The sequence below is a fragment of the Urocitellus parryii genome, chromosome 1 (assembly GCF_045843805.1).
Source record: "Urocitellus parryii isolate mUroPar1 chromosome 1, mUroPar1.hap1, whole genome shotgun sequence".
Taxonomy (NCBI): Eukaryota; Metazoa; Chordata; class Mammalia; order Rodentia; family Sciuridae; genus Urocitellus; species Urocitellus parryii.
The window spans coordinates 50671596-50697410 of record NC_135531.1 but is presented as its reverse complement, the minus strand read 5'-3'; the positions used below and the strand labels follow the sequence as shown (position 1 = coordinate 50697410).

General features: G+C 35.7%; 1 protein-coding gene across 6 annotated transcripts in view; it reads right to left on the bottom strand.

The window, feature by feature from the left end:
- The window catches only part of Rnf180 (ring finger protein 180), a 204263-nt gene extending 180178 nt beyond the window's left edge, over nucleotides 1-24085 (bottom strand). For 2 of the 6 annotated variants that reach the window (XM_026390877.2, XM_077795850.1), the window contains exon 1: nucleotides 23500-23864. The gene's annotated coding sequence lies outside the window, so the exon portion shown is untranslated. Of the gene's footprint in view, nucleotides 1-22915; nucleotides 23048-23068; nucleotides 23100-23391; nucleotides 23427-23499; nucleotides 23865-24057 lie in introns of those variants that run through there. The other 4 variants (XM_077795847.1, XM_077795845.1, XM_077795848.1 and 1 more) reach the window with 4 other exon arrangements.
- Nucleotides 24086-25815: the final 1730 nt, after the last annotated feature.

The following is a 25815-nucleotide window of genomic DNA, read 5'->3' as shown; positions in this document are numbered from 1 at the left end:
ACAACACAACTGCCAGGTCTACTAGATGGACCCCTATAGAAAAAGTAGAATCCTAAAGCTCTGACACAATATACACTGTATAAAAATACATTAATCATCACCAAAGAACTAGTAGGAAAACTATACTACAAAACCTACTTGGAAATATATTGAAAAATTCATAACAACCTGATATCCTGAACACTTTGGCAAGAGAATATTGTGCCCTAGAAAGGCTCACACTTAAGAGTGGAAGAGAGATCCATCCCAAGAGATGCACAAATTAGGCAAAGTAGCAGTTTACAAAATCAATACACAAAAATCAATCTTTCCAATACTCCAATAATCAATCTGCTGAGAAAAAAATCAGGAAGCAATCCCATTCATAATAGCCTCCAATAAAATAAAATAACTAGGAATAAATCTAACCAAGGTGGTGAAAGATCTACAATAAAAACTATAGAACACAGGGGCTGGAGTTGTGACTCAATGGTAAAGCACTTGCCTTCCATGCATGGGGCACTGGGTTTTATCCTTTATTAAATAAATAAAATAAAGGTATTGTGTCCATCTTTTTTAAAATTTTTATTTGTTATATATGACAACAGAATGCATTACAATTCATATTATACATATAGAGTACAATTTTTATATCTCTGGTTGTACACAAAGTATAGTCACATCTTTCATGTCTTTATACATGTACTTAGGGTACCATCACATACTTCATACACATACTTAGGATACCTTCCATGTTCATGGAGAGGCAGAATTAATATGTGACCATCACATTCCACCATCTTTCCTACCCCTTTCCCCCCTCCCTTCCCCTCCCTCCCCTTTTCCTCTCTGTCCTATATAGAGTTCATTTAATCCTCCCACCCCCACCCGCACATCATAGTATGGATCAGCATCCTTAAATCAGAGAAATCATTCAGTATTCAGCTTTTGGGGATTGGCTAACTTCACTTAGCATTATATTCTCCAGTTTCATTCGTTTACCTGCAAATACCATGATTTTATTCTCTTTTAATGCTGAGTAATATTTCATTGTGTGTGTGTGTGTGTGTGTGTATCTCACATTTTTGTTTATCCATTCATCTACTGAAGGGTATCTAGGTTGGTTCCACAATTTAGCTATTGTGAATTGTGCTGCTAAAAACACTGATGTGGCTGTGTCCCTGTAGTAGGCTGTTTTTAAGTCCTTTGGGAATAGACTGAAGAGTGGGATTGCTGAGTCAAAAAAAAAAATGGTAGTACCATTCCCAGTTTTCCAAGGACTCTCCATACTGCTTTCCATATTGGCTGCACCAATTTGCATTCCCACCAGCAATGTATGAGTGTGCCCACATCCTCCCTAACACTTATTATTGTTTGAATTCTTAATAGCTGCCGTTCTGACTTAAGTGAGATGAAATCTTAGAGTAGTTTTGATTTGCGTTTCTCTAATTGCTAGAGATATTGAACATTTTTTCATATATTTGTTGATTGATTGTATATCCTCTTCTGAGAAGTTCCTTGGCCCATTTATCGATTGGGTTATTTATTTATTTTGTTGTTTTGTTTTGTGGTGTTAAGATTTTTGAGTTCTTTATATATTCTAGAGATCAGTGCTCTATCTGACGTGCATGTGGTAAGAATTTGTTCCCAATTAGCTGGCTCTCTATTCACCTCACTGATTGTTTCTTTTGCTGAGAAGAAGCTTTTTATTTCGAAACCATCACATTTATTGATTCTTGATATTAATTCTTGTGCTATAGAAGTCTTATTGAGGAAGTTGGGGCCTAATCCCACATGATGGAGATTTGGGTCTACTTTTTCTTCTATTAGGTTCAGGGTCTCTGGTTTAATTCCTAGGTCCTTGATCCATTTTGAGTTGAGTTTTGTGCATGGTGAGAGACAGGGGTTTAATTTCATTTTGTTGCATATGAATTTCCAGTTTTCCCAGTACCATTTGTTCAAGAGTCTGTCTTTTCTCCAATGTATATTTTTGGTGCTTTTGAAAATATAACTGTAATTATGTGGGTTAGTCTCTGTGTCCTCTATTCTGTACCATTGGTCTACAAGTCTATTTTGGTGCCAATACCATGCTGTTTTTGTTACTATTGCTTTATAGTATAGTTTAAGGTCTGGTATAGTGATGCCATCTGCTTCATTCTTCTTGCTAAGGATTGCTTTAGCTATTCTGGTTCTCTTATTTTTTCCAGATGAATTTCATGACTGCTTTTTCTATTTCTATGAGGAATATCATTGGGATTTTGATTGGAATTGCATTAAATATGTATAGTGCTTTGGTTAGTATGGTCATTTTGACAATATTAATTCTGTCTATCCAAGAACAAGGTAGATCTTTCCATCTTCTTAGGTCTTCTTTAATTTCATTCTTTAGCGTTCTGTAGTTTTCATTGTAGAGGTCTTTCACCTCTTTCGTTAAGTTGATTCCAAAAAGAAAAACTATTGAACACTGAAGAAAAAATTCATGAAGACACAAGAAGATGGAAAAACTTTCCATGTTCATGGATAGCCAGAATTAATATTGTTAAAATGGCCATATTCCCAAAAGCAATCATTTTTAATGCAATCCCCTTTAAGATATCAATGACATTCTTCATAGAAGTAGAAAAAAAAAACAGTCCTAAATTTCATTTGGAATAATAAAAGACCCAGAAAAACAAAAGCAATCCTAAGCCAAAAAAGCAATGCCAGGGTCATCATAATACCTGAATTCAAATTATACTACAAAATGATCACGGTTCTGACATAAAAAAAAACAGAAACATGGTCCATTGAAACAGAATAGAAGACACAGAGACAAAAACACACAGATAAAATCATATGATCCTTCACAAAGATGCTAAAAACATACACACTGGCAAAAAGATAGTCTTTTTAACAAATAGTACTGGGAAAATGGGTTACCCATATGAGGAAGAATGACATTAAATTCTTATCTCTCACCCTGTACAAGAAGTCAACTTAAAGTGGATCAAAGACCTAGAAATTAGACCAGAAACTATGCAAATCCTAAAAAATGTAGGGTAACACAACATATAGGTGCAGATAATGACTTTCTCAGTAGGACCCCTAAAACTCAGGAAATAATACCAAGAACTAATAACTGGAATGGCATCAAATTTAAAATCTTTGAACAGCAAAGGAAACAATTAAGAATATGAAGCGAGAACATATCAAATGGAGAAAAATCTTTGCTAGCTACTCTTCTGACAAAGAATTAAGACTCGGAATATATAAAAAACTCAAAAAAAAAAAAAGACCCCACACAGAAAAGTTAAATAACACAATTAATAAGTGAGCAAATGAACTAAACAGACTCTTCTCAAAAAAAAAAAATTCAAATGGCCAACAGATAGATGAATAAAATGTTGAACATATTTAGCAATTAGGGAAAGAAAACTCAGAAACACATTGAGATTTCATCTCACTCAGAATAGCATCCATCAAGAATACAAACAACAATAAATTCTAGAGAGAATGTGGTGAAAAAGGAACACATTTACACTGTTGGTGGGATTAGTACAACCACTATGGAAATCAGTATGAAGCTTCCTCAGAAGACCAGGGATGGAACCCCCATATGGCCCAGTTATATCACTCCTTCACATTTATTCTATAGAATCTAAACCAGCATACTATATAGCAATACCTGCATGCCCATGTTTATAGTAGCACAATTCACAATAGCTAAACTAAAGAACCAGTCTAGGTGTCTGTCAATGGATGAACAGATAAAGAGACAGATAAAGAAAATGTGGTAAATATAACAATTGATTTTACCAAGCAATAAAAAGAATGAAATTATGTCATTTTCAGGAAAATGGATGGAACTTGAGTACATTATGTTAAATGAGGTAAGTCAAACTCTCAAAGTCTAGGGTCATATGTTTTCGCTCATATGTGGAAGCTAGAGAGGAAAAAGGAAAAGAAATGCAGGATTATTGAATCCCATGAGATCATTAGAGAAAAGGAACCAAGGGAAAGAAAGAAAGAAGAAAATACCGAAAAATGATATTGTCCAAATTATATCATTATATTGTGTGCATTTATGAATACATAACATATTTTCCCATTATATACAATTACAAAATGCCATTAAAAAATGAGGAAAATTAGAAAAAAAACTGACATTTGTTAATATTACCATCAACCTCAGCAAAAAAAAAGTTCTTTAATTATTGGGCAGTAGCCAAGGTCAAAGTGGTGAATACAAGGTTTTAAAAATACTAATTTTCATTTAAAGTTCCAATTTATCACTTGTAACAAATACTATGAAGTATCATATCTGAATACATATCAATCTTTCAAGTAAAAATGATTTGAAACAAAAAATGGTGCCACACTGGCTCAGCTCTCAACTAAAACAATAGAGCAGGGCTTTTCCTCAAGACTCAACAGATTTTTGGCAGATTGCAGAGGTACTTTATATATTTTTGTCTCTTTTTTTTTTCACAAAAAAGACCTAAAAGACATGTATTAAAGAGTTAAAATTTAACAAAATCTATAATATTTGTTTCAATAAATGTTGTTTCAAAATTCTTAACTGAACGTGAGTAGCAGTATAGAATAAAATGATCACTAGTGTAGTTCACTGCCACTGTCTTGATTTAGCTAAGGGACCAATAGTTTCTCCCATTATTGTTTTTATATTATTAGTACAAATGTCACCACAGTGAAAAAGACAAATAATATCCTGATATTACCAAAAGAATGAATTCTGAATGGGTTTTGGATACAGCAGGGTTCACAGACCACATTTTGAAAATAGCTACTTGGTGCAAAAAAGTGAATTATGCAAGTCTTATTGCCACTGAGATACATCCCTAGTCCTTTTAATTTTGAGATAGGGTCTCACTAAATTGCCAAGGCTGACCTAGAATTTGAGATTCTTCTGCCTCAGCTTCCTGAATCACTGGAACTACAGGCATGTACCACTGCACCCAACTAAACCAAAATAATTTTAAAAACTGAAATACAATTCAAGTAATTTATCCAACCCCCAAGCCCCACAAAATTGGAAGGCATATTGGCACAAATGATATAACAGGAAAATTCTGCCAAAAATGGGAAGCCCCTAAGATAATTGTATAAAGTTAGTATGACTTTGACATAGAAAATTAAAAAAATATATAACTTGACAAGCAAATATAAAACCAGACAAGAATAAAAAAAAATATAGACCTATTTATACATGCTAAAATCTTAAATAATATATTAACCAGCAGACTCCATAAATAAATCAAAATAACAATAAATTTTGAACAAGAAAAGTTATATTCAGTAATTCAAAGATGATTCAAAAATATAAAAGAAATCTAATCAATATATTCAATACACTAGAAAAGACTCATGCTTATCCTTAAAGATGCAATGACAACATCAGTATGAAGCTTAATTGTGAGAAAAAAAAAAATTTAAATACTCAAGAAAAGGAAGGAAACTTCCTTAACCTGATAGAGGGAGTTTATCCAAAACTCTAGCAACGAAACTACCGAATGGTGAAACTTTGCAAGCATTCCATGAAAATCAGGAAAAAAACAATGATGCTTAGTATTTGCTCTACTATCTAGTTATGTCAGAACTCCTAGATAATCAAAGAAGAAAAGTAAATAAGAGGTCTAAAGATTGGAATGGTTATCAGTGTAAAATAAACTAACAGCCTGTTATACATGATACCATTTTTCTTTCTTAGGCTGACAATGTTTCCATTTTGTTAGAAACTATAATCATAATGGTAAGCAAGCATGTTCCCTTATGCTGAGGCACTGATGAGAGGTCTACTGTCCTATTCTGTAGAATCCCATAAGTCTGAAAGCCTTCCTTTATTTAGTTTCATGTGTCCTCTTTAATCCAAACTGATCAGTAGCTCTGTTGGTATAATTCCATACCTATTCCTGGTTTCTGCTGATATGGCTGATTAAATGGTGGGTAATCTCTTTCCTGAAGAGATTGCCCAACTACACACTGTGTTCTTTCCAGAACAAGTTTTACAATACAACTATGCAGAGAATTTTCCAAATCCTAATTTTGGATTATTTTTAGCTTAACAATTCCTTATACAATTCATCTCTTTCTTCTCAGATTTCATCATACTCAGTAGAGAGAAATAAAGCCATAACTTCAACACTTTGCTTAAAAATCTCTGCAAAAGCTGGGAGCAGTGATGCACACCTATAATCCCAGCAATTTAGGAGGCTGAAGCAGGAGGATCACAAGTTTGAATACAGCCTGAGCAATTTAGTGAGACCCTGTCTCAAAATAAAAAATAAAAAAGGCTGCGAATGTAGCTCAATGGTAGAGTGCCCCTGGGTTCAATCTCTAGTACTACATATATAAACAAACAAAAACAAACAAAAAACCTGCGAAAAATCCAATGTCATTACTCATAAGTTCTAGCATACACAATACACTAGAACACCATTATGCCAAGTTTTGTGCCAATTTATAACAAGTACTGCCTTTTCCCCAAGTTTCCATAGCACATTCCTCATTTCATCTGAAGACTTGACCAGAATCACCTTTAATTCCTTATTTCTACCAAAATATTCCCTGAAGGCAATCTAAATTTTTCCTTAACAGATGTGTCAAATTCTTATAGCCTCCACACATCATTTAATTATAAAGACATTTCCATATTTTTAGGTCCTCATTACAGCAGAATCCCAGTTCACAGTATAAAAATCTGAATTATTGTTCTCAGGCTGCCATAACCCAATACCATAGATTGAGTGGATTATACAAAAAAGAAGAAAATCATTTTCTCACAGTTTAAGTATGAAAGTTCAAAATTAAGCTACTGACAGGATTTATTTCTGGTGAGGTGTCTCTTCCTGCCCTGGAATTGGCTGCCTTCTGGTTAGGTGGGACCTCACATGGCTTTTCTTTGTACACCTGTTTTGGTGGCAGCTCCTCCTCCTCCTCCTCCTTCTTCTTATGACATTAGTCATATTGGATAATGGTCCACCTTTAAAAACGCATTTAACTTTAATTATCTCCTTAGAGGCTTTATCTTCAAATATAGTAACATCAGGAGTTAGGACTTGAATATATGGATGGGGGGTTGTGTACAATTCAGTTCATAATGGTACATACAGAACCCATACCAGTCCTCTCAATTTGGACATTAGTATAATACCCATGTTTTGTTGTGTGTCTTTTCTATTATACTTCATGTATAAAATAACGTCATGGCATAAAGGAGAAAAATATTAAATTTGGAATTTCTCAAAAAGGAAAAAATCACCTGTGAACAATGACCAAAAAAAAATCAAAAAATGAAATGACCAAAGAATTTGGAATTCCCTCATCATTTATCAGTATTTCTTTTAAAACTGTGATAAGATAAAAAGCCAAGTGAGATAAAGGAGTAAATGTATGAAAAAAGCAATGCACACCTATGTGGAAAATAAAATGCTTAAATGATTTAGCCAACTCAGACCATCAGGGAAATATTACTTCTAAATTTTGGTGTTTTTCTTTTTCTTTTTCTTTTTCAGTGCTGGGGATTGAACCCAGGGTCCCACATGCCACACAAGCACTCTATTTCTGAACTACATGGTCTCATTAAGTTCCCCAAACTGGCTTTAAATTTGTGATTCTCCTGCCTCAGCCTCTTGAGTCATGATGCATACCACTGTGTTCGGCTTCATTCTTTTTTCTCTTAAACTTAAATTACCATCTTGAATTAAAAATGTGTATCTACTTTTTTTAAAAAATTCATGAGCACCATGATACATTTGTAGCCATTAGACTGTGGCATATTCAATTACCTGGAGGTTGTAATATTGGAAGTGCTTCAGTAAGTTATGTCCCATAAAATGGGAAGAAATATCCCTTTTATAAATATTAACAAATAGCATTTATTAAAGTAAGGGAAATATTATTATGTAGTACACAGGAACCTTCGAAGTAATTCATAACTGATTTGTAGAAGTGGACTTAGGAACCAGTGACTGTTCACATGGACACAACATCATATGAAGTAACTGTTGGGAATGAGCTGCACAGACATTAATTATTTTATAAAATTGATAGCATGTCAGTATTTCTTGCTAATGTTGAATCCTTCTCCTGAGCACAGAATAACTGAAATAAAAATGACCCAAACCCAAGCAGGCCACAGCAAAGAAGTACTAACAACTTTGCAATCAGTGTTATGTGAAGCAAAGATAAAAATGAGTGAGTTTTAAAAAACACAAACTTCTAGATTTGTTTCTGAATCATTTAAAAATGCATCAGGATACAAAAAGTAATCCTATGTTAAGTAGAAATGAAAATAGCTTTTTAAAGTTAAAACTAGATTCCTGTGGAATTTACATACCTTCTTTAGTTCAAAATTTCTTGCACATGTATTATTTAGTGAAAGCTACCTTGTAATCCAGGATCCCTTTTATATTAGCTTTCAATCTTTGTCAAGGATATAAGATACTCTATCTATACAAATAGGAGACTGGATCAGGTTATTTCCAAAATGTCAGTTCTATGATACCAGGCTTAGCAGCTGTTGTAATCATATTGGAAGCTTCTAATTTATTAATCCTAACTCATGAATTATAGAGACCTCAATCTTCAATAATCATTACTGTTATACAGTTCTGAGTTTGAAAATGATAGTTTAAATAGGTCTACATACTTTGGTGTTCACATTCATAAACATTTTTCTTTAAAAGTAACCAATTTTGTTGATTAAAAATATTTCAATACAGAACTACTTTATCTCCATCTATCTACTTCTCACCATCCTTATTTCTATTTCTGCCTTCCCGGGCATTGATGAGTTCTTAGGCATTATGAAATTGATACCCAGACATAATAAGAAAAATTAATAGGACTCTGACACTATAGTAATAACCAGATGCTTCCTACTCTGATTCTTAAGCTACACACTTCAACTGAAGCTGAGCAACACTTTTTTTTTTCCCCCAGGGGTAGATGGGTATTGAACCCAGGAGCACTTAAGCAAGCCAGCCAGGGTCTTGCCAAGGTGCTTAGAGCCTTGCTAAGTTACTGAGGCTGGCTGTAAACTTGTGATCCTCCTCTCGCAGTCTCCTGAGCTGCTGGAATGAGTACCACTTCCTAAATTGCCTATTCCCCCACACTCCAAACATACACATACACACACACACACACACACACACACCACAACTCAAGTATTTAGTCTGCTATCTTTCAGATTAAGTCACTCCTTCAGGAATTGTAAAATAGCACTGAAGCAACACAAACATTTTGCAAGTTCTATATCCTGGTTATAGATCTGTCCATTTTAACTGCTACTATCCTTTGGTAAAGGAGGAATAAATTTTAAAGATGAGTGAAACTTATAGTAGGACCCATATACTCACTTCTCACATACTACCTTTTATGTTGAAAATAAAGAAATCACATACAAAATTAATAAAGTTGTATATAATACTGAAATATACATTTCCAAAAGGTGCATGTGTATTTGTATTTATACATGACTCTTAGAAATCACTATATATGATGACACTACATGCTTTTGTTCCAAGGAACAGTTCTAGTCATTTTTGAAGATTTTTTTTTTCTGAAACAGGATCTTGCCATTTTGCCTAAGTTGGTCTCAAACAATACCCACCTCAGCCTCCAAAGTAGCTGGGACTACAAGAATGCACCAATCCACCATGCCTCACTATTTTTGTAAATTCTTAAGCAATCCAGGACACATTTAAATATCATTTTAATAAAGATGCCAACAATATTTCTAATTACACTAAACAGAACAAATAAGAAAAAAGAATAAAGAAAATCAAATCAAGTGATTTTTTTCCAGTTATTTTTTTAAAAATATTTTTAGTTGTAGCTGGACACAATAACTTTATTTTATTTCACTTTTATGTGATGCTGAGGATCAAACCCAGTGCCTCACATGTGCTAGGCAAGGGCTCTACCACTGTGCCACAACCCCAGCCCTTTCCAGTTAATTTTAAGTTGTATTTTAAGGTTACAAATATTGATTCATCCAGTAGATTTGCTAACTATTTTGTCAGTTAATACAAAGAATAATATAGATATGTACTGTGAAAGCACATAAGTGGGTAAAGGAGGTTCTAAGACAGTTGGATGGGAGAGCGTAGATGAAAAGGGAAACATCTAAGTGAAGACTTGAGCCTGGGGTCAAATGAAGCCTTCTTTCCCCATCTATTTCTCAGGCTGACTGCTTAGAAGAGATAAGGGCTAAAATATATTTAAATGAAATATGTTTAAGTGAATATTATTAATATTATTTAATAATACACTAGAAAACATGGCTTTAACCAAAAGTTAATAAATACTGTCTTACTTTTATTAGATGGATATATTGTTTTTGATGACCAAGAATCAAGAAAAGATGCATATCAGAAGATGATGGCAGAAATAAGCACACTGACCTGGCTTCAAATGCTTTTTTCTTAAGGGCAAAGGAACAATGTCACAGAGTGACTCTTTTTGGATATAGAGCAGTTCACTAGGTTACCTTGAAAATATTTTTTGGCTCCCAAAACATTGCTAAATAATGGAAACAAAAAAGAAGTATCTTTTATATATCTCCCAATACATAAAGCAATGATATGAAACCAAGGGACTTAGGTTAGTTTACTTATTTATCCTACCAGCTTCCCCCAAAAGAGGGTTTTAAGTTCCTTAGCACTTTTGCTGTTTGTTCTATTTTACCTCAATGGTCTTTACCTTTGGGTTCATCTGTCCTTAGCTTCTTTTAGTACTTATGTCACTGAGCCACTATGTATCAAACCAATGTATACATCTATTTCTTCCTCTACTTATAAACTCTCAGAAGAAGGGTGTAAGCAGTATCTCAAAGTCTTTATGATACTGGTGGTGGGGCACGCCTGTAATCCCAGCAGCTCAAGAGGCTGAGACAGGAGCATCACAAGTTCAAAGCCAGCCTCAGCAACAGCAAGGTGCTAAGCAACTCAGTGAGACCCTGTCAATAAATATAATACAAAGTAGCGTTGGGGATGTGATTTGGTGTCAAGTGCCCATGAGTTCAATCCCCAGTACCATTTAAAAAAGTCTTCATGATCCCTGGAATACTACAGATGTATTGTATGTGACTATATATGTTGCTGAATTGAATCAGAGGTAACTAGAGCTACTATTCTTTCTTTGGGCACTGAAAGGAATCTCAAGCATATCAGGTGTAAACCACATTCTACATTTCATTTAAATTCACCTATGAGCCAAACTGTATATCAAGCTGAATCACATAAGGAAAACATCCAATTCAGAGATTAAATTATGATTTGTATTGTCATATGAGTCTGGCTTAATCAAAATGCTTGTCGTAGTTCGCAATGTGCTTTTATAAGATTCTTTCCCCTCCCTAGTAAAACCTTAATGGTACTCATTATTACTTAAAATTACAAAGGAAAATGGAATATGGTAACACTTTCAAAATGGATTACTAGATTTTGTTTTAAATAAAATGCTGAATTTAAATGGTAATGAAAACTACTAATTATTTTATCAGACACACTCAACTATGATGGAAAAACATTGCTACAGAAATACAACCAAGACAAGCCTTTGAACAGGGTGACAGCAGGGAAGGTAGTAAATATCTATCAATACTGGATATATATAAAAGGTATATCAACAGAATTTCCAGATCAATAGGATGTGGAGTCTAACTAAGAGAAGTCAAAAAGGGCACAATGTTTTTTGTCATGAACCAACTGTAAGGATGGGATGGATGTTGACTGATACAGAGAAAGCTGTGGGTAGAACAGAAGAGGTAGATCCAAGAGTTTAGTTTTTGGATATATTAAGGTTTGAAATGTCTGATCAGGGGGTTTGAATATGGGATGGTTTGCTAAAGACATGTAAATGGATACAACTTATAAAGCTGTGAGTTCACATAAATTTTCTAAGGATATAAATTTCCTCTCAGTTGTGTCCATCACATTCAATCATTTCCTCATGGATTTTGTAATTTTGGAGATGAACTCATCTGTACTGTAAGTGTAGTATGGGACCTTTTTTGAGGACAAATACTTCCTTGCCAGCTCTTTCAAAAGGTAAAATGTAGGAGAATTTCTATTATAAAATTTTTGTTTTATACACATTATAAACAGTAAGCAAATATGAGATCTCAACAATAGAAATTGTGGGTCTAGTCATCAAGGTTTTTCTTTATGAAAACTTGAAGCATTTTATTCTCTATACTGAAGGTATAAACCTTGAAAATATAAAATAGATCATTATTCCCTGCTCTCTTAAGGGGCTTCTCTGTCCTCTGCTGACCAAGCAGCTGTCCATGATCTGCCCCTAGCTGGCCACAACAAGAAAAGGAGAACATGGAAGCAGCAAATAGTTCCAAGGTGAAACTTCATGGTTCTATATTTAGTCTTGATCAGCTTTCATATGATATCAGATGTACTCTCCTTTAGCCATCCTAAAAATAAAAGTGTCCAATAAATTCACAGAGTTCACAAAACTGCATACATTGCTATCTTATCATATGAATGTTGGTGGTCTTTTTCATTTTTAAACTTTGTTTTGCTTTTCTGTACTTTTCATCTTTTCTTTGAAATCCATATCAAGACCTACACAATATACTGTCATTTATTGTTTGTTTTTGTAAACTTCTACTTGCCAGCAACTGCTTCTGCAGATAACTACTCTAAAGAGTCCTTTAGCATAGATCTCCCTGAAACTCAGTGAATACTATTAGATGGTTACTCTAAGAAGAAAAATTGGCTTATATACTAAAACATCTCATCTGTACTAGTTGTTTCTTCTGTCTTCTCATTAAGTAAAGTCCTTAGAGACCACTGAAGTATGTAGCATTTTGCTTGCCTTCTTTAAATGTTTCCAGACATTAAAGTTTTCTACACTATGAACAGTTAGTCATGACTCTTTGTAAATCTAACACCTATAGTTTTACAATAAAACTTCCTAAGGTGATTGGTGAAGATTCCCTCATAACAATTATTCTGTGAAGTTTCTTTAAAGTCACTTTTTTGAAAATCACATTTTTTAACAAAGTAGCAATTGTACTGCCCTCACATAAAATCTTACAAGGAACCCCAAAATGCCCACCAGAAAAAAAATGGAGAGGTTAAATACTCTAGTATCTGCAGAAACTCTGAAGCAGACTGAACACCACTGACACAAAATATATTACTCATTAAACTACCATCAATCAGGCTATGAAATTAAAGTAGCATTATAATTTCTTTCAATAATAAATCTTCCTTTGTTCTATAGCATTCCTGAAGTTTCATTTTAGATTGCCTTATTTCTTTTTTTCCCTATACAAGTTCAATCACAAAGAGTTCTACCCAGACTTGTTGTTATACAGGTTGAAGAAATTACCCATGTTCACTTTTCTGCCTACCTGCTTAGAACTAAGTTCAAAGCCTATTTATATACAGAGTATTTGGGTTATCATGACCTGGTTCTCCCTTTCTGCTCTTCAGAGCAGCATCTTGTATTCCCTTTATTGCCTACCTGTTTCCCTGGGAGAGGAAATGATATAACATAATAAAAGGCTAATTGTAATTGCTCATGTACCATCACCAGGGTTCTTTATGTCTCAGGTCTCCAGATGGTCTGTACTACAGTACATGCTACAAGTTCCCCTACTGCATAGTGGCTTCCTAGAATTTTCTGGAATCACAGGAAGTAAAAGATAACCCATCAATTCCTGCCTTAAAGAGAAGTATCTGAAAGGTAGAAAGGAATGTCTGTCCAATTTGCTGGCTGGTCGAGGTCCTATGTATGAAGGAATTGACTACAGGGACAGAATAAAGCCTCTTAGCCTGTATTTATCAAACAGTCTGCATCACAAGGAAAGGATGGGATATGCAGATGCACTGATATAGAGAAATTCCTTTCAACCTAAGGCCATTTGTTTCTTAGTGAAGATCATTTCCTTCTGAATATTTATTTTATATAGACATATAGATATTCAGAATATAAATATATGTATATGTGTATATACATATATGTATATATTTATGCATACATTTATGTATATGTTAAAGACACATCTTCTAAAAGATAAAACATTACATAAATATATATTTTATACATAAATATGCACAAACATTTTATATTATTTATAAAATACATTATATAATGGTGAGTTTTCATTTTATTCTACATCTACACAAGAATTTAATGAAAAATGAGAAAAGACTATATTGGAGGCTACTAGTTGAATGCCAGTTTTGAACTGCGAGACTTTTTTAAAAAATTGGTGACTGAGAGATTCATATACATTTTTTAAAATTAATAATTTTATGTATTCCAAAGAGAAACTAGGTGGCATTTTAATTTCTTTACTTACTCATGTATGCTCTACTTTATCTAGAAAGAAGTTTTGAAAGGTAGAAAACTGCAAACCTAAGGAAGACCAAGAGTGTGACTACATGCAGGGTCAGAAAACTGTTCCAAAAAACGGAGTATAATGATTGATAAACTGAAATATTGAGAATATTTTTAATTTCAGTATAAGAAGAGACAGAATTAATAGATCACCCAAAAACTGAAAGAAATGTGTACATATGGGCAAATGGTTAGTATGTACAATTAATCCTACAACATAAATTTTTCAACAGTAGAAAGGATATGAAAATGCAGTTCCTCAAAGAGGAAACCCAGATGGCCAGCAATCACATTAAAGGTGTTGAACTTTCCAGAAATCAAGAATATTAAAATTAAAACATACCACTTCACACCCATGATACTAGAAAGTTATAACTAAGTATGAGCATTTTATAAAACAATTTGTACAGATTTGGTAAGGGATTTGCAGTTCTACTTCTAGGCTTATAGGTATATAAAGAAACAATATATCATATAGGAATGTTCATTTTGGCAACACTTTGTAGTAATAGCAAAAAAAATGGAAACAATGAAAGTGTGTATCAATAGATTTGATAAGTTATTTTTGTTCATTCATAAAATAATAAATATAGCAATAAAACTTAATAAATTAAAGCCATGAATATCTAGAAAATACTCAAAATTATTTTGGGCAGATTAAAAATAAGATGCTGAAATACACCTAAAGTTTGAATATTGTATAGTTATAGACATTTTAAAGCATGTGAAACAATATTACATTTTGTTCAGTGATACATGCATATGTAGTAAAACCATAAAAACATTCATGGGAAAAAGGGACTTAAGGGGACTTACATCTGATCTGCATTTTTCTCTTAAAAAGTCAGAATAAATTGTAAGATGTTAATGATTTTAAAGCTAAGTATAGATATGAGTGTTTAGTACATCATTCTCTACATATATTTGAAATAGTCTATATTTTTTTAAAAAAACTTAAATTTTATCCTATTGGAAATATAATAGAAACTACATTTTATATCCCTTTGTGACTCTGAAGAAGATAATTCAATGTTCTCCAACATTTGTTGTCAAACTAAGGCATTTGTCAATGTGAAAAATATAAAACATTTATTTTGCTTTCAAGAGTAATAAAGCAGCCTTAGATTTCCATTTAATTCTGAAATACTAAAAAATAACAGATATAGTGAGGGGGAAGGGGTTACCACCACAACACTTGCGTCAAAATAACTACCCGTGCAAGGAGTTCTCCTTGTACATTGGAACAACTGAAAGTTTTTAAAAGAAAGTACAGATGCTCAGGATTTTTCCTAAACTTGTTTGAGTTAGAATTCTGCATTGAGACAGCACATACCAAGACTAAAAATGGCACAAAAAGTGAGCAACTCTGATTCAGACAAATCATGTAGTTGGAATAAAGGGATAGTTTGCTAATGTGGTTCATTCTAAGTTTTATGTAGCCTCTCCATACACAGTACAAGACATAGGTGGAAAAAAAAAAACTCTCAGAAAACATTTAATAATACTATATAAGCTAATGTCACAAAAAATAGGTGATAGTAGTGGCAGTTCATATGATCAATCATAAAATAAAGTGTTCTTGGATGTTGGTAATGGAATTACACTAGGAAAAAAAACAGGCTTATCTTTTACAAAATAAAGACAACACAAAAAGTTTGCACACTATAATCAACACACACTCTGGATGATGTGATAATGGTGCTGAGTATTCTTTTTTTTCCCAGCTGGATATACTGTCCAGCTCATCTACCTTGCTCTAATTTCCAGGAAACTGATTTTTGGAATACAGTAATAGAGGTCCCTATGGTTTGGATATGTGATGTCTCTCCCCCATACCACCATCAAAGCTCTTGTGTTAATGAAGGAATGACTAAGGAGGTGAGATGATTGGATTGTGAGAGCTTTTACCTAATCAGTCTGTTTTAGTTTGAATGGACTAAATGCTAACTGTAGGCACGGGGAGTGTAGCTAGCGGAGGTAGGTTACTAGAAGCATGTCCTGGAAAGGTATATCTTCAGAGCACCTCCTGTCCCTGATTCCTAGCTGCCATATCCAGAACAGATTCCCTCTACCAAGCCCTTCTGTCATGATGTGTTGCCTCATCATGGGTCTGGAGCAATGGACTTGGCCAACCATTAAAGAAAATAAACTTTTCCTCCTCTAAATTATTTTTGCAGGTATTTCGATCACAGTCATGAAAAGCTGACTAACATATTTGCCTTCTGGCTCCAAATTTGATTTACCAGTGGGAAACACCTGCAGTAAATCAGAAGAAAGCAAAACTTCGAGATCACAGGCCGGAATTCTAGACAAACTATGTTCTACACAGAGCTACCTTTTCTGGGTTTCAATAATGATCCCCATCTCTTGCCCCTTCAGGCCCAGAGATAAAATTGTCCCCTTGATTTCTAACCCTAGGGTGCTTCACCATCCATTGTCAGTTTATTTTAATCCGTATACATTTTTCTAAATTAAACTCATCTCAAGTACCTCACTTGAGCCATCTATTTTTCTATCTGAACAGTTTAAAATAATTATGAAGTACAAATTACACCTCATACATGATGTAAGTACCAAATTTCTTCTGTAGATCTAATCTTATGAGCTGATATATACAAAGCTGAAAATATATATATATATATATATATATATATATCTACTATTCTATGATATATATGTGTGTGTGTGTGTGTTGTGTGTGTGTGTGTATATATATATATATATACATATACATGATATATCTACTATTCTAGGTGCTGTATATGGTACAAGGGAGAAATATATGGCAGGGGACATGATTTGTTTGTGCTTTTCAGGGTATGAAAATGTGTGTGGACAAAATGTTTAAAATGAAAATAAATAAACAAAATCACAGAAAGTAAATAACAAATATAACTATTGGGTAAATTGAAAACAAGAAGCAAGAAATAGGGAGTCAGGGAAGGCTTTGTGGAGAAAGTGGTACTTCCAGCTAGGTTGTAAAAGATAAGAGAGGATACAAGTAGCATTAGTCAGGTAGAGTAGAGAGAAAAGGGTATTTTGAGGAAGGAAAATAAATAAACCAAAAAGCTAAGATGGGAAAGAGTATGGTTGCTTGGTTAGCAAGAAGTATAATTCTTGACTTGAGCAGGGGAAGCTTTATTTCTGACTCTACAATCTCATGAGTTCTAAGTCCAGCAGGTTCAGCTATATAAATATTTAATATACAATTTATGTATATCCCAGAAGACAAATGGCATGTAAAACAACAGATTCTATCTCAAAACCATTTTTTTCCATTTTTTAAATTTGTTCTAATTGGTTACACATGACAGTAGATAGCATTTCAGTTCATTGTACACAAATGGAACACAGCTTTTCATTTCTCTGGTAGGATATGATGTAGAATTCCACCATATGTGCAGTCATACATGTACCTAGGGTAATGAAGTCCATCTCATTCCATTCCACCATCTTTCTTACCCCTGTGTCCCCTTCCCTCCCCTCCCCTCTCTCTTCTTTGCCCAATCAAAGTTCCTCCATTCCCGCCCCCCATTATGGAACAGCATCCACTTAACAGAGAGAACATTCGGCCTTTGGTTTTTTGGGATTGGCTTTATTTCGCTTAGCATGACATTCTCCAACTCCATCCACTTACATGCAAATGCCATAATTTTATTCTCTTTTATTGCTGAGTAATATTCCATTATGTATATATACCACAGTTTCTATAGCAATTCACCTATTGAAGGGCATCTAGGTTGGTTCCACAGTTTAGCTATTTTGTATTGAGCTACTAAAAAACATTGATGTGGCTGTGTCACTACAGTATGCTGATTTTAAGTCCTTTGGGTATAAACTGAGGAGTGGGATAGCTGGATCAAATGGTGGTTTCATTCCAAGTTTTTAAAGGAATCTCTATATTGCTCTTCAGAGTGGTTGCACCAATTTGCAGTGCCACCAGCAATGTATGACTGTACCTTTTTCTCCACATCTTTGTCAACACTTATTATTGCTTGTATTCTTGATAACTGCCATGCTGCCTGGAGTGAGATGGAATTTTATAGTAGTCAAAACCAAAAATTTGAGCAGAATTTGGTTAAAAAGATAAACCTTAGTTTTCCATTAAAAGCACAGTCCCCAATTTACCCCTATTGTTAACCCATATGTCTATATTACCCATTCCAAACTGCCTTACATTGGTATCCATGTCAGTTTTGGTCCCTTCCCATAGGTTTCTGAATAGGCCAGGCAATTCTCATTCAGAATAAGCCTCATGCTTTCTTCAGCAATTTATGAAGAATGTTTTGAAGCTGTTTGTAAAATATTTGCTAATGGTCTATTAGTGAACTAATCAAGTAAAGGGATTATAAAACCAGAGGGTAGTTCTAATACTAACAGAATATTCCCTAATATTTCTGCTTATTACAGAGAAATTTTGTCAAAAAAAAAACAGCTCCACTTTCCTCAGCTAGCTTTTTAAGAAAATCTAAGAAAGAAAGTTATCTTGGTAATTAATATGGCTAGTATTTATAGAAGCAAGGGTACATTTGATTAATATGATTCTATTTTTGTATACTTTATTGCATACTTAGTCCAAAACAAAATATTTTGATATAGGCAACTTTATGGACTGTTATAATGGGGAAAATTTTTGACAACACTTTAAAAATTTATTATTAAATTTCTAGATTGAGAAAAAATTGACATTATATGTAAAACCTGAGCCTCACTTTACCTCCAAAGGTAGCAAAGAAGAAGCACAGTTGGGGCTGGGGTTGTGGTTCAGTGGTAGAGTGCTTGCCTAGCATGTGTGAGGCACTGGGTTCAATCCTCAGCACCACATAAACATAAATAAATAAAGGATTGTGTCCCTCTACAACTAAAAAATATTTTTGAAGAAGAAGAAGAAGGAGGAGGAGGAGGGAGAGGAGGAGGGAGAAGGAGGAGGAGGAGGAGGAGGAGGAGGAGGAGGAAGGGAGGAAGGAAGGAAGGAAGGAAGGAAGGAAGGAAGGAAGGAAGGAAGGAAGGAAGGAAAGAAGGAGAAAGAAGAAGAAGAACCACCACCACCACCATCACAATTCATGAATGGGATGAGATGGTGTGCCTAGGAGGCAAACCATTTATGTAAATGTTTACCACCACACTTTCTCTCATTTCTATTCTATGGAAGAAACATCATTTTAATTGTGGTGATACTGAGAGGTGAGGCTTTGGGGGAAGTGATTAAATCACAAGTGTTCTGACCTCACAAGATTAGTATTTTCTAAAAAGGCTGCAAGTAACTAGTTTAGGCCCTTTTTATACCCTTCTACCTATGAGGATACAATATTCATCTTGGAAGCAGAGACCAGGACTCTCACCAGACATTAAACCTGCAGGCACCTTGATCATGAACTCCCCAATTTCCAGAACTACAAGAAATGAATTTCTATTCTTTATAAATTATTCAGCCTCGGGTATTTTTTGTAGCACCATATATAGACAAAAACAATATATATATATGTAAAATACATGTGAAGGTTTTTAAGCACAGAAATGAATAAGAAAACTAATATCTCTGGTAAATAGTAATAAATACAATTATAAAAGGCACCACTGTTTTGGACTGAGTTCCTATACAAGACCCCAATAGATCAAACCAAAATGAATGTTTTTAGGCTATGTGCCACATAATCCAAAGAAAATTTTCTAGAATCAGGTAAAACCCAAACAGACTAGTTTTGCCTGAAAACAGAGATGTATAGCAATCAATACAAAAGAGTCCCATCAACCTGACCTGGCATGATAAGGAAGTCCCCTCTACTTTAATGCTTACAAGAAAAGTATTCTGATTGGCTTTTTAGATTTTTTCTGCTTCCTTCTTCTCCCCTTATGAAAACCTACTCTCCTGCCATGCCCAGAGAAAAACTCATTCTGTTTTATAGAATGAGATGCTGACTGATTCTAGAATCATTAATAAAAATAATTTAGATCTTTAAACTATATTTATTGAAATTTTGTCTTTTTACTGTGATGTGATCAATAAAATCTGTTGCACACAGAGCTTGTTAATAATGATGTTTTAAATGACAATTATATATTTTGATGAGATCCCAGCTGTATTATCAAAACATATAATAGGGAACAAAATTTTACTTGCATTCATGTTAAGTTCAAACTTCTGTACAAAACATACTACTAACCTAATACTGTTCCAGTGCGATAGGTGATTTACTTAATGTAAACTAAGTAACAAATATGTGAAATATTTAATTCTTAAAAAATAAATGTGAAGCTAGGTGTTGGTGGTACATGCCTGTAGTCCCAGTGACTTCAGAGGCTGAGACAGGAGGATGGCAAGTTTAAGGCCAGCCTAGGCAAGTTAGCAAGACACTCAGAATTTAGCAAGACCATGTCTCAAAAACAATTATTTTTAATTTAAAAAGCCTGGGGAGGTAGTTCAGTGATAAAGTATCGCTGGATTCAATATCCCTGTCGCCCCCCCCATGAAATATGATAACGATAGATTAGAATATAAATTATTAGTTTCAAAATATTTAACATGTAAATGTACACATAGGTATAGAACTGCAGCCTAAAAGTAAGTATTGTCCTTTTCAGAGTAGTTCTCTGGGAAGGTTACAAATGCATTTTAATAATGTTATCATTATAAACTATTTTTAAACTGCTCTTTGAAATTGCCTTCACAGTTGTCATGATAATCCTTTAAATATCCTTAATAGTGGTAAATTCTTAAAGATAGAACTAAGTTTGGCAACCATGCAGAATCACCCTGCCAAGCTTAGCAAAAGCTTAACTCAAACTTATACAGTTCTTTTATATAAAAAAAAATTCAAACAAGTGCTTATAAAAGTAATTATAATGTTTTTAAGTTGCTTGTAAATTTATTTGAATTTTAAAAAGATTCAAAATAATTATGACTGACAGTAGCACTATTGGAGTAGGTTTTTGGCTTCCTATGGTGACTACTTGGAATAACCATCTATTTTTTATTTTTATTTATTTATTTTTTAGTTACAGATGGACACAATATTCTATTTATCTATTTATATGTAGTGCTGAGAATGGAATCCAGTGCCTCACACATGCTAGGCAAGTGCTCTATCACTGAACTACAGCCACAGTCCCCAGAAAGGCCATCTGTTTAAAAACAAAAATGACGTTTAGGGAAGTAAAGCATGACTATATGGTCACACTTTGAAGACACAAAGCAACTTTCTTCCATGAAGTTCAAACTATTTTCTATACATTACTTCATTTATTCTCCAAATATCCCTATGAAGGAAAGGATAGGTTATCATTCGTTTTTAGATGGCTGAGTAGAGGTGATATATTAGGGAAAGTAACTGTCTATTCCATGAGGCAACAATGAAGTCTAGGCACACTGTCCCCTAAAATTTGTGCTAGGGTAGTTAGCGAAATTTAAGTGATCATTTTTAGCTCCTTGATAAAAAGGCATGTATATGTACAAAGTATTATTATTATTATTCAGGAAGGTGTGTCATAAAATCCTACAGAGGTCTATTATAATGATTATTAATTCACTGCCTACTTAGCTGGAAGAATTCCTGTTTGATGTATGAGAGCTACTTATTAAAGAGGCTGGGGTCTGTCTTCAAAACACTAAGATTTTTAGTGTCTCTAGTTAACTGTATTTTTATAAAGAAAGAAAACTTTATTCTTTTTTAATTTTAGAAGAATAAAACCCTTCACTTTGAAAAGCCAAATACATAAAAGTGTAAGAGAGAAAGAAAAAATGGGGCTATAAAAGATCCATGGCAAAACTACTTAAATGCAAACCCTAGGGAAACCAGTAAATTGCTGATATCTCTGGGGAGATTAAAAAAGCACAACAGTGTAATACACATGCAATTACTGTACAATTTAATTTTCACTAAAATGACTGTTCTCCTACATGTTCAATTCTTTATGACCAAAGTGAATTTGCTATATTCACAGATACCTAGCAGCTCATCTCTTCCATTCTACTTATTTATGAACACTTAGAATCTCTGCTATGATCACCACCAAGAATCTTTGAGCTTCCAGTAGCACTATATTTACACAGGAAATAAAAAGATTTAACAAAAGAAAGGAAGGAGTTTTACTCCTTATTTCAACTCTAGTGATCCTATTCAATAACTGAAAATTATTCTGATCTTTCTCAGGAGTCTGAAAACATTCAACTCTATTTTATAAGAAAGGATTTTAATAATTAATGAGTAAATTCAAATAGAATGGGTACCTGACTGACACTTTTTGAGTGCTAAATTTTGCTTGAGGCTGACAGAGCGACTGGACCACCAAGGACAACTCTGTCAGACAAGTGCTAATCACAGCTTCCTCCTTAGCTCTGATATAATCACTTTTCTACCTGGGTGCCTCTCAGCTGTCTGGTCTATAAAATGGGCTAATAAGTAACCTGCCTCCATAATGCTCCTTTGAAGTCAACTAATAAACGCTCTCATGAATACGCTTAAAACTATTAGATGCTAAGAAAATACTGAGTAGTATCTAGGAAAGAATATGGTTATATTTACACGTTAGTGCTAATGACTGCATTATCCCCCAAAGGACCCCCTCTTCCCACCTCCGTCCAGATGCATTTCAGAGCTTCCTGATGACCGCTGCCCAGCAGAAAGTCTGTACACTCAGGACCCAAGGCTGAAACAAAAGCAGCTGAAACACCAATACTGAAATGGACCAGACAAAAGAAAGTGGATCTGAGCAGAGGGCACCGGACCTGGAAGGGGGTGTACGCCGGCTGTCCCCAGGAGCTCTGACCTTAAGCAGGACGCTCCTCACCTCGGACCTGAAGAGCGTGCGGCGCAGACCCCGCTCCCCCAACCCTCCCCGCCACGGCCTCCTCACCACGCCCCCGGCGCCCCGCCGCCACGGCTCCGGTTTCAGACCCCACGTAATTCCACCCTGCCGGCGGGGCACGCCCGGAGGCCGCCTCCGACGCCTCAGGTGCGAAAGTTAAACCGCGCCGCGTCACCTGAGGCCGGGGCGCGAGGCCGGGCCAGCAGCGCCGAGTCCCAGCCCAGTCCCTCGGCGTGTCCTCACCTGGGCCAGCCCGGGGGCCCGAGCCGCCTGGTCGAGCCGAGGCCGAGCCCCTCCGGAGGTGCTGTCGCCGCGCCCCGCCCCGCTCCGCTCCCAGACTCCGGCCCTTACCTGCGTCCGCTTCCCGGAGCCACCGGCTCCGCGCCCCCTCCGGTTCGCCCGCAGCCCGGCGTTGAGGACTCCTGGTGGCGGCCGCTGCAGCTCCGGCGGCGCCGATGCCGGTTCGGGGAGACGGGAAGCGACAGGAGCCAAACCCCGCGGAAAGCGCTCGGGCTGTGCCGGCAGCCCCGATCCCGCGGCCTCGGACTCCGTGCCTCTGCGCTGCTTGCCCGGCTCACTCCGCCTCTGCGGGTTCCCACCCGAGGCCTTCGTGGGCGGCGCCGGGCCCTGACCCTGCGTGGACCCAGGAGAGGCGCGGGCCGCGCTGGGCCAAGCGGAACCGTGGGAAAGTTTCCCCTCTCCTCACCCACTGGCCGGAACAAGGAAAGTCTGCGCTGGCTCCTCCGGTGTCCTCTACCAGCCCTTACCATAGTTCCAGGCCCACCTGCTGGGTCCATTCCCTGCTGGGCCGGCGTCCCAGCCACCCATCCCCATGCCTAAGGCTTCCAAAGGTGGCACCTTTATATGGGTTCAGTTTTCCCTTCTGATATCACTACATTCGCAGCTTACCTTCCTGTGCGTAAGGTTCCACCCGTGCATAACCGAGAGTAAGCACTGAAGATACCTGACTCCACTCCTGGCAAATCACAGTTGTGAAGTGAGTTGGTGGCTGGAGTCAAAAGTGCCTGTTCAAGGAGTGAGTGACGCTTGGAGTAAATGTTGACTTGCCAGAGAGTCAAAAAAGTAGATTCAGAGCAATGAAAAAAGATGTTCAAAACTCTATGAATGAGATGTGGAATATGAAAAGCACATTTTATTAGTTGGCTTGAGGAATGGGGAAGGAAGCTACAAGGGAACCCCCAAACAATTATATAGCTTTCTTTCTCAGATAGATACAAATATTTTCATTTGCCCAAGATGGCTTATTTGGAATCTTGTCCCAAGAATAGGGCTGTATGGGATGAACCCTGACCCCCGGGGGAAAAAAATGAAAAGGATAACAGAGACATCACAAAAAAAAAAAAAAAAAAAAAAAAAAAAAAAAATTCTTCAGGTCAATATACCTAATGAATATAATGCAAAAATCCTCAACAAAATACTAACAAACCAAATCCAATCAACATAGAAAATGATTATGCAACACGACCAAGTGGGATTTACTTTAGGAATGCAAGGTTGGTGTAACATACAAAATTTATCAATGTAATATTCCATTTTCATACATTAAAGGACAAAAACTACGTGATCCTCTCAACAAATTAAGAAAAGCGTTTTGCAGAAAACAACAACTTTAATAATAAAACACACACACACACACACACACACACACACCACACTTAAACTAGGCATAGAAAGTAACTTCTAGTACCTAATAAAAGACATCTATGAAAACCCATAGTTAACGTCATACTTTTTTTGGTAATGCGGATTGAACTCAGGGGTGCTCCACCACTGAGCACTGAGCCATATCCCCAGCTCTATTTTGTATAAGAGACAGGGTCTTACTAAGTTGCTTAGCACCTCACCACTGCTGAGGCTGGCTTTGAACTTGGGATTCTCCTATCTCAGCCTCCCCAGCCACTGGGATTACAGGCTTGTGCCTCCATGCTTGGCCCATAGTTAATGTCATACTTAATCATGAAAGAATGAACATTTCCAACTAAAACTGGGAATAATACAGGGGGTCAGTTCTGTCTTGCACTGCTATTCAATATTGTCCTGTAGATTCTACGCAGGGCAATTAGGCAAGCCAAGTTTGAATATCTAACAGCTAATAAAGCAAACAAAAAAGAGAAGTATCAAAGAAACCCTGGGCAAAAAGTCTCAGAATTGAAAGACAATATCACATAAGTTTTAAACTCAATGGCTAAAATTGAAATTTGTAAAGTATAAAGTTAAAAAAAAAGACCTTTTCAAATATGTAAAATTCTAAATATTCTTTTCCTGCATCCTTTCTCAGAAACTCACTTGGAGGATGCATTCTACAATAACAAAGAAATTGTGGGAGATGGTTCTAATGGAGGAAAGTAGTGCAAATTACTCTCCAGATAATTGTGACAAGCAGAACACTCCTCCAAAATTTCCACCTCTAAGGTCCTGGAACCTATGAATATGTTACATCATGAAGTAAGAGACTTTGCTGACTTAATCAAGGTTAAGAACTCAAATAAAAAGATTATCTAGGATTACCTAGGTAGGCCCAATTCAATCACATGAGCTTTGAAAAACAGAAAACACTCTCCAGTTGGTATCAGAAAGATGAGACAGAAGGAGATGTCAGAGAGATTTGAAGCCTCAAAGGCACTTGACTTTCCACTGACGGGAGGA